At 43.3% G+C, this 9,042-nt stretch overlaps 1 pseudogene; it reads left to right on the top strand.

The window, feature by feature from the left end:
* The window catches only part of LOC101660349, a 30,314-nt pseudogene extending 23,206 nt beyond the window's left edge, over positions 1 to 7,108 (top strand).
* Positions 7,109 to 9,042: the final 1,934 nt, after the last annotated feature.

Genomic DNA, 9,042 nt, shown 5'->3' on the forward strand with positions numbered 1-9,042 from the left:
GTGCAAAGGATCAAGTGATGAAAAATGAAATCTTCGGCCAGCAGACAGTGATGAACTGAGGCTTCCTATCAATCGCCATATCAGGATCCATCAGGTACAGCAAATCCTCTAGCCAGCCTGAGCGTTCAGATTCAACACTGGCTTTCAGATCAACATGACTGAAACCTCATGAGACATCCTGATATTTATGATAAACATGCCTGAACTTATAAAACTGGATCAGGTAATACATGTTTAGCTTCTTTTTTACTAATGAACTTAATTTTGGAGTAATTTGGTTTATGGAAATATATAAATAATACAAAACATCTTATGAGTCTGTACTTGCCATTTGACTGTTAGAGATCGTCTTTCAATTCTAAATTTCTGAAAATACACATTTCCTGAGGAGTTTAGGAACCTCTAAAACAGGTTGCCTTTATCCGGTCAGACAAATTCTAGAACCATCAACTTTTCTGTCATGACATCAACACCAGTATTAAAACCATAGGCATGAAGCTTTTAGTTCTTGTCCTCTCTTATCTCTTGTCTCTTAATGGCAAATTGTAAAGGAAGCCTACGGAAGCTGATAAAACTAATGCATTGACTCACAACTCCAACAACACAGAGCACACATTGTCAAGGATTAATTATTACATCGAGAGAAAATAAGTAAATATACTTTGCAAAAGGCATTTGAGTCGGTGTACAGAGGAACTTTCATTGGATTAGAGAGGGCAAGCAGCATGTCTCAGGACATGCCACTGGGAAAGAGAAGAACTTATATTTGAATGGAGGGCTTGCTGCACCTCTTTCTATTAGTAAACTTAGATGGTGAGAGGCAGAGACTAAAGGGCTAAAGGTTTTGGATTAAGTGATAATAAAGAAAGTGGGGAATTGATACTCTTTTTGTGGCTTTTGTGATGCAACTTTGCTTCAACCCACTCAGTACCTCTACAACCACAGGGAAAGGAAGAACGAAAAATCCCTATTACACGTCTCCTCTTTAGGATGCTTTCTATTTTCCCAAGTGCATTTGTGGGACCATTTATGGATACAACATGTTCCCTAGGACAGGATGTACCATTATTAAGATAAAATCTTGCATTCAAAGGGTGGCAATTCCTTTGCCTATCCACCATGAATAAATTGGAAAACAAGTGAAGCATGAAGAAGGAATGGGAGAAAAAAGAAGGTATTGTATTTAGCATATCTGCTATAAGGGGGAAAAGGCAAAGTCAGGAGGAAGTTTACCCCTTGCACATTATTTTTGCAAAGTTAAGACAGCCTGTTTGTGATCATATTGGTTTTATTGATAAGATTCAGGTTGGCTAATTTCTGGAGGTTGTTGTCTGATGCCGTCGTGTTGGATCCAATCCACAATGATTTGATGCACAACAGAAGAAAACACTGCCCGGTCCTGTGCCAGCCTCAGGAATATTGCTGTGTCTGAGGCCATGACTGCAGCTGCGGCGTCAACTTATATTTGAGGAGCGTCTTTTATGCTGGCCTTACCACCCAGGATGTCTCTCTCCGGAAGCTGGGGCCCTGACAAAATGCTCAGAGGGTATGAGATGAAGTACTCCCATACTCGTGTTAAGGCAGCGGTTCTCAACCTGTGGGTCGCAGCCCCTTTGGGGGTCGAACGACCCTTTCACAGGGGTCGCCTGATTCATACCAGTAGCAAAATTGCAGTTATGAAGTGGCAATGAAAAGAATATGGTGGTTGGGGGGTCGCCACAATATGAGGAACTGTATGAAAAGGCCACGGCATTAGGAAGGTTGGGAATCACTAGTTGAAACAATATTTTGGCTATGCTTTTTCAAAATCAGATTTGTTCATCCTCTGACAGTTGATTTCTCATGCAGTATTCCTTGAAAATACCATAATTCAAATATGTGGTGTTTGGATTTTTTTTTGGTCTTCTTTACTGGTTCGCCCACTTGTGCATGCATTTGAGGCAATGTGCCTTCACCCTCGAAGTGACGTCTGCTCTTCAGCACTTTGAAGATGTATTTTGCTGCCCTTCTTTCCTGATATTGCCCCGTGCGATGATTCACTTGATTTCTGAGTGCTGCTTGCATAGGCGTTGACTGGAGAGCCAAATAAAATATTTGAAAACGTCAATCTTTTCTTCGATTACCATGAATTTGGTACAGATAAGCAAATTAGACCAGTTTTGAGAATTTCTGTCTTCCTTGTTAAGGTGGAATTCATACAAAGACTAGGGGTTTTGAACATCAAAGTGTTTCATATTCTTCTCACTTTCTCTTCCAATCCTAATGCAAAATTCTTCATGGAGTCCAGTTTCTCAGATTATGTTCTCAACAAACAGAGTAAACAAATATGGTGACTTGTATTACAGTCTAATCCTGACCTTATAACGCTACGTGGGCCCATCAGGCATGAAACCAGCCCCAGACAAAGACGCACCACTCTTCATTCCTGGGTAGATAAGTGCTGGTGGCTCCTCCTACAGCACAATCCAGGGGAGTTTGGGGACTTCACTATGAAAATAACTGCCAACAATTTATCTAGTCAGCAGCATTGACTTCAAGTTGTGTAGGTGAAAAGGATATACATTTTGGCAAATGAAGCCACATTTTCACCTTCTATGTAAGGGGACATAACATAAGTAACAATCACTTCTCTGTTTGCCTTACTGTATTACTGTGATGCCGGAAGCTATATCGCTGGTATGTCAAATACCCGCAGAGCCACCCAAAGTGAGCAGGTTTCAGCAGGGTTTCCTTACTAAGAGAAGACAGAAGGAACAGGTTGTCTACTTTGGAAGAATTAGCCGCGGAAAGCCTAATGAACAGCTGTGCTAGTCTGGGTTGACTAGAGAAACAAATTCATAGACACTCATGTGTGTATAAGAAAGAACTTTCTATAAAGAGTAATTGTATATTAAGAAAAGTTTCCAGCCCAATCCAGATTGTCTACAAGTTCAATATTACCCCATGTGTCTATACTAGTCATAAGTTGATGAAGCATTGCCAGCACTCTCTTGTCTACGCTAGGCAATTTGGAAGATAGGTGTCTGGCTAACTGACTGGATAAGACCCAACAAGATGGTTTAATTATAGAACAATATTATTAATACCACATGAAAGTTAAATTTTGTTAAAGAGCTTCCTGAGATTCAGGCCAAATTGAGAAGAGGATATGGAAGAAAGGATATCATTGCTGATGTCAGATGGATTTTATCTGAAAGCAGATACTATCAGAAAGATGTTTATTTGTATTTTATTGACTATGCTAAGGCATTTAACTGTGTGACAACAAGAAACTATGGGTAGCCTTGAGAAGAAATGGGAATCCCAGTCCCTATATCATGTACAGAACCTGTACATGGATCAAGAGAGAGGTGTATGAAGAGGACAAAAGCATTTTGACTTTAGTTTAAGTTTATTAAACTTTAAATTAATTAAAGTTTAAAACCATGAAAGGTATGCATCCTCTCACCATACTTATGCAATCTGTACATAGAAGAAAAAAAGGAGCTGGATTACGTGAAGACGAATGCAGCATCAGAATTGGAGAAGGCTTATTAACACACCAAGCAAGGCCCATGATACAGTGCTGCTTGCTGAAGGTGAGGACTTGAAGCCCTTGCTGATGAAGCTCAAGAACTGCAGCCTTCAGTGTGGATGACAACTCAAGGTAAAGAAGACAAATCCTCACAAGTAAATGGAGGCGAGGTTAACATTGTCAAGGATTTTGTCTTGTTGGGTCAACAACCAGTGCTCATAGAAACAGCAGGCAGATCAGAAGAGGAGTTGCCTTAGAAGCAGCAGTCAAAACATCAAAAGATACATCTGCTCACCTAGACCTCCTTAGATTACGGAAAAGCACAGCTGTTACTTTGCGGACTATGTTGTGCCACCCAAGCCGTAGTATTTTCATTTGCCTCGCATGCATGCGAAAATTTGACATTGAATAAGAAAGATCAAAGAATCGATGCATTTGAATTTAGGTGCTGCTGAAGAATATTAAAGGTACCATGAACTTCCAAGAAAACAAACAGATCTGTCCTAAAAATAATCCAGCACAAATAAACAAACAAATAAAATAAAAGAAAGAAAAAAGATGGCCAGGTGCTCCTTAGAAGCAAGGATGGCAAGATTTCCTCTCACATACTTGGCACATATTGTCAGGAGAGAGCAGTCTTTGAGTAGGCCATCTTGCTAGATAAAGCACAGAAACAGCAAAGAAAAAGGAAATCCCTCCCAAAGATGGATTGACGCAGCGGCGCCAACCCTGGGTCCGAACTCAGAAGCAGTGATGAGGACGGCACAGGACCAGGCAGTGTTTTCTTCAACCGTAACTCGGGTCCCCATGAGTGGGAACACCAGCAAACACCAGCAGGAAGCGCTTCACTCTGACGTGCACTTGAACATACATTGCATGCACTCTTGATGGTTCAACCATGTTATGCAGTGTGGCAGTGCTAAACAGGGCCTCTTCTTTTTCTCTTGCCAATAACAAATCTTTGTAATTAAATGAAACTGTTTTGCTTACAACTCCAGGTAGTTAAATAAATCTCTGAACTTGTGCAACTTAATTGACTTCTCTAACTTTCGGCATCCTTATGTTCATGACTATATAACAAAATAAATAAAAGCCTTTCTTCAGCAGGTATGTGAAAGATTTTGCTCAATATTCAGCACATATGAATGCAATAGTATTATATCTCAAATGAAAAACAGACTCATATATATGTTCTTTATTGATTTAACATAGTGCTTCTAATTATTCTTTTTCTTTTCTTAGGACACTACATCTTAGATTATTGGTAACTAGAATAGTGAATCCAAGGATATAATGTTAAAATTAGAGATGCAAACCCAGTGTGCTAGGCTCTATCTTTGTACAGCATTTCCTTTCTCTTTTATTCAAGTACTTGCACTCATTCTTTTAAGAGATTTCTTCAGAAATGCCATGCCCATCTTTGCTTGTGTAATGTAAGAAGAGAGAAGGAAGACTTCTTATTGTGGAAATATAAACCTCTTTGCCCTGTCTTTAAGGGAAAAAAGAGCAGCAGGGCCACTTTGATATAATTGCAGAGGTGCAGCTGAATAACATCTGGTGTTCATTTATGTAATATTTATGCAGTATTTTATTAGGAGCCCTGGTGACACAGCGGTTGTGCATTGACCTGCAATATGAATAGTCACCAGTTTGAAATCTCTTGCTAGTCTGAAGGCAAAAGAGGGCTTTCTACTCATACAGATTCATAGTCTCACAAACCCATAGGGGCAGTTCAACCTTGTCCTATAGGGTCACTATGTGTTGGGATCAACTTTGTGGCAGTGAACTTGCATTGGGTTTAGGTCCAGTTGGTCACAAGTCATACCTTGATCAAAGTGGTTGTAGGATCCCAGACCCAATCCTGTAAACTTTTCTAATCTGCTATAGTGTATCGTAATCATTGTTCACTGCTTGTTTCTGAGGTCCTACCTGCAACTATGATGAACTTCATCTGCCTCCACTCGATCAGTAAGTGGTATTGTGTGTTGTTGGGAGTGGGCTTTTTTTTTTTCTTTTTTGGGAGTGGGCATTTATTACCTCCCTGGCTTACCTATTTCTAAGAGGTAGGGTCCAGACATGCCTCCTTGTACCACACACTGACCTTCTTTGACTATTCTGGCACCAACTGTTCCCACCATGCCCTCCACCCCCACACCAGTACTCCACCTCTCTGCTAGGTTCAATAATTCATTGCAATGGCCACACAGAACCCACAGACAATACCTATAATTACGGGCTTTATTAGGAAATTTAATAGATCACTACAAACCAGTATCAATAAACAGTGAGGATGTAGTCAGGGCCTCACAGCAAACAGTTCTCAGTCAAGTCTCTCTGAAACTTAACCTCTCAGCCTTAACCTCTCAGGGGTTCTCCTTCTGTGGCCCAGAAAACCAGCCCACTTGTTGCTGTCTCATAGCTCCAGTGCTAGCACTGCCCCACTTGCTCTGTCCCATAGTCTCTGTGCCAGTCTCTGGTGCCTCTGGTCTCAACTTCGGCCACTTCAAGCAGAAATGGGGAATGTGCTCTTCCAATGATCTTTCTCTCTCTTCAAAGAGGATTCATCCTTATAGCCGGGGTGGGGTGGGGTGGGGGGGGCTAGTCGCCTCTGTCAGAATTTTACATACCCTCTTTGCATCGTCTCTTCAAATAACTTGCTGGAAGTTACAAAACTAGTAGAAGAGTCAGAGCAGTCCGGCCCCCAATGGCAAGTTGGGAGTAAAGAGACTGCTGATGCTGAGGAAGACTTTGGAGTGGGGGCCGATGCTGATTGGGGATTGGAAGAATTTCTGGAAAGTGCCCATAATGATTTCGATAAGGTCAACCACTCCCCATCATCCCCTCCTACCACCACCACCACCACCACCACCACCACAGGGGCTTCAGATGTGTCAGGGCCCAGAAGAGATTGCCGGGAGACACAGCCAAAGATGCCCTCTTGGCTGAGCAAGAGCAGTTTTCCCAGGAACTGTTCCACAGTGAGTGGGTTTCCCAAGCCGCTGCCAAGTTCCAGAAGGCAGTGAATGCTGTGGTAGAGCAGTTCCCAAAGCTCCCAGAGGCCTCCGGGAGAGTGGGCAGTGATGCAAACTCCCAACAAAAATTCACTTCTTGTCTGTAGGAAACCCTAAGTGGACTAGCTCAAAATGCCACTGACCTCCAGAACGCAGGCATGTCGGAGGAAGAGCTGAACAAGGCCATGCAGGGGCTGGGAATGGATGAAGGCGATGGAGAAGGGAACATCCTTCTCATCATGCAGAGTAGCCTGCAGAACCTGCTCTCTAAGGATGTGCTGTACCCCTCGCTGAAGGAGATCACAGAAATTACCCAGAGTGGTTGCAGAATCACCATGAATCTCTACCTCCAGAGCGGTTTGAAAAATATCGGGAGTCCTGGGTAAGACAGGTGAGCAATTTGAGTCCACTCAAATGGCTCGTGTTTGCGATGGTGCTGGGTCGTATGCAGCAGCTACAGGCCTTAGGTCTCCCCTACAAAGAGCTTCCCCAGGTGATGCCTCCTGGCCTCAACTTTGACCGGGATGTCCTCAATCTTGAGGGGCCACCAAGTGCCACTTGTGCACAGTGTCTGAGCAAGTGAAACACCATTGGTTTTCCTCCCTGGCTCCCTGCTGTGAGAATCCCAGCTCTGGAGTCAGCAGAGGGGAGAGGAGTTGAGGTAGGAGTGGCTTCTATGGAGCAATCTGCCCAGGGCCCACTGCCACCCCAACCAAGACTGTGCCGCACCAGCTGCGGCTTCTCCTCTCCTCTAGGAAGAAGGCCTGTTCCTCAGGCCATGTGTTAGCCTGATTCCATTGTGGTTCCTGCTGCTAACGGTCCCAGCAAAGAAAACCATTCCTCTTGAGGCAGGCACCTTCTTCCTTCTCCCAAAATGATGTTATTGACAACCACACCGATAGAGGTTCCCCTTGACACCCTGTGTCTTCGTGCCTTGTCTCTATTCCCTGCCATGAGCCCAAGGAGCAGGACAGAGTCCTGGGACTCTATTTCTACAGTTCTTCTGGAAAGGGCCTTTGGGAAAGGGGAGGATCTTCCCTAGGCTGGAGCTATACTCTGCCATCATGCCCTCTCACCTTCAGACCGCTCTGAATTCTCTGATGAGAACCGTTCTAACCCAGTGCATCTAATCACAGTACATCGCAGGGAGAAAGCAGCTCTGGAGTTCTCTGTAGGTACCGAGCCCCCAGCTCCCTCTTCTCACCAGGAACTCAAATAATTGTCTTGGCACTGTCCTCAATGCTTTGTGATCTAGGTGAACCCAGTCCCTGACCTCCTTTGCCCCCGCCTTTCCTCTCTTCTCCCTTCTTTTAAAAATGCCTATTTATTCCTGAACCCAGGTGGTGACAGAAAAAGAACCCACCCTGTTTCCTTTCTGGTCCACCTCTAGACCATAGCCTCTCAACAGACCTCTTGCCCACAATGAGCATACAGTTGTGTCAGGTCTGGGAAATGAATGCCCTTTTCCACATACATCCTGGTGTCTTTAAGACTTCTCATTTCCTTTATGATCCTGTCCCTGGATTCATGGAGGTAGCTTGGGATTAGGGGAATGGTGTAACCTGAGCTCCTTTTCTTGCAGGCCTGTGGGACACTGCTAATAAATATTCTGAGTGAGGAGTGTGGGCTGTACTTCAAGCTCTTTTTCCGTGTGGTTTATAGTAGGAAAACTCGCTCTTCTGCCCAGCTGTGGCAGTTACATAATCTCCTGGTGAATCTTTACAAGTTTCAACTTGTGAAGGGGTGGAGTCTAGCCTGTGAATCAGGTCATAGCCAATGAGGCTTCTGTGTGGGCATGGCCTGCCCCTGTGGATTCTGAAAACTTCTATCTTCCTGACTGAAGGCCAGATAGACACTCGCTGCAGCCCTATCTGCTTCATCTTCCTGCTGACAAGCTACATGGAGCTATGCTGATTGCAGCCAGAGCCCTAGAGCTGGAGGAGCCACATGGAGACACATGCCAGCACTGAAATGCGTCCACAGCCACTGGATCCACAAGACTTTCCACCCACTGGCCTGTGATCTTCCTGAATTTGGCATCATGGCATGGCTGCATGAGTCTAAAAAGGAATTTATGGACTAATATCGACATATGCGGTAATATCAGACTTATGGACGTGATCTGGACTGGGATGTTTTCTTAATGTACAATTGCTCTTTGATATTAAGTTCCCTCTTACACACTTATGAGTATCTCTGGATTTGTTTCTGTAGTCTGCCCAGACTAACCCACCAGCTCTCTCTTATGTACCTCATTTGGCAAATGAAACTTGAAATCTATCTGCCTTCATTTCCTCTCTAAATATTTCCATCTGGGAATTTTTTCAAATGTCATTATATTTTAACATTATATCACATTATTGCTAATAATAATGATGATATATTGTTAACATGTAAGAAATAGTAGATGAACCATATTAAGAAATTTACTCCACCACAACTCCTGATTTTGTGACAAATTTTCATTTTTTTCTATGTTCTACAATTAGTACTATAGTTATGACCCCTTTGGACACC

This window comes from Echinops telfairi, unplaced genomic scaffold (genome assembly GCF_000313985.2).
Source record: "Echinops telfairi isolate 266 unplaced genomic scaffold, ASM31398v2 ScPeMD7_23;HRSCAF=83, whole genome shotgun sequence".
NCBI classification, from domain to species: domain Eukaryota; kingdom Metazoa; phylum Chordata; class Mammalia; order Afrosoricida; family Tenrecidae; genus Echinops; species Echinops telfairi.